The sequence below is a fragment of the Poecile atricapillus genome, chromosome 5 (genome assembly GCF_030490865.1).
Source record: "Poecile atricapillus isolate bPoeAtr1 chromosome 5, bPoeAtr1.hap1, whole genome shotgun sequence".
NCBI classification, from domain to species: domain Eukaryota; kingdom Metazoa; phylum Chordata; class Aves; order Passeriformes; family Paridae; genus Poecile; species Poecile atricapillus.
In genome coordinates this window covers 16,661,804-16,662,760 of record NC_081253.1, presented here as the reverse complement: position 1 = coordinate 16,662,760, position 957 = coordinate 16,661,804, and positions in this window count along the sequence as shown.

The following is a 957-nucleotide window of genomic DNA, read 5'->3' as shown; positions in this document are numbered from 1 at the left end:
CGCCCTGTGACGGGGCGCTGCCCGGGTCGGGGCAGGGCAAGGCAGCACCCGCTGGAGCCGGCGGGTTCGCGCAAGGATGGGAGCCTGTCCGCTCGCCTCCGGCTGTCGGGCTGTGCCTCTTCTGTCTGGCTGTAAAAGACGCCTCGAGCAGCCTCTGTGCTGCTCCCGACGTCCACAGCCCGTTCCTATTTCTCTCTCCATTACTTTGAGTAATTTGTAAATAACGAAAGTTATATACTAACAACAGTAATATACTTTTCATGCTCGGGGTAGTTTCTCTCTGAAGGGTCTGTTGTAAGTTACTACAGAGGCATTTCCCCGCCTGCGTTAACTTCATGCAGGCATTGAATACTATAGGTAAGAATATAATGGAAACACACCGTTTTAATTTTGCTACTGTTACTAGCCCTTTCTCTTTAGGTCCCATTTTGAAGTCCAACTTTTTTTCCTGAAGGTGTGTAGGAGGATGGGAGCTGATGGGAGAGCATGAGGCATTTGTTACATATTTACCCAGGATACCATCGCAGAGCCAGCGGCAGAGAAGCACTACAGATTTTGAATTAATCGCGGCTGTCTCTGAACTCCACTGAGCATATCCATGCAGCCGAGCTGTGGTGTTTCTTCTAGGGCAGAGCTTTTTGCTTTTCCCACTCACAGATCTGAACTTGCATTCCAGCTATCACAACCTACCTACCCTGGGCCCCTGCCCTTGAAAGCCTGAGGACTGAGCTCAAACACAGCCACAGAAAAAGCAGCAAGGTGTTGGTCTCTGTGCTCTCTTGAAGATTATTTCTATTATAATTTATCTTCCCTTCAAAGACTTTAGCAACTCTTTTGGTCTGTTTTGGCCTGTACTAAGGCTAAAGAGACCTACAGGCAGATAGCTGAAGGAACCTATAAATATACTTCCTGTTTGGCCATTTTGAAGAACTTCAGGTGAGGTCCTAATGAACTATT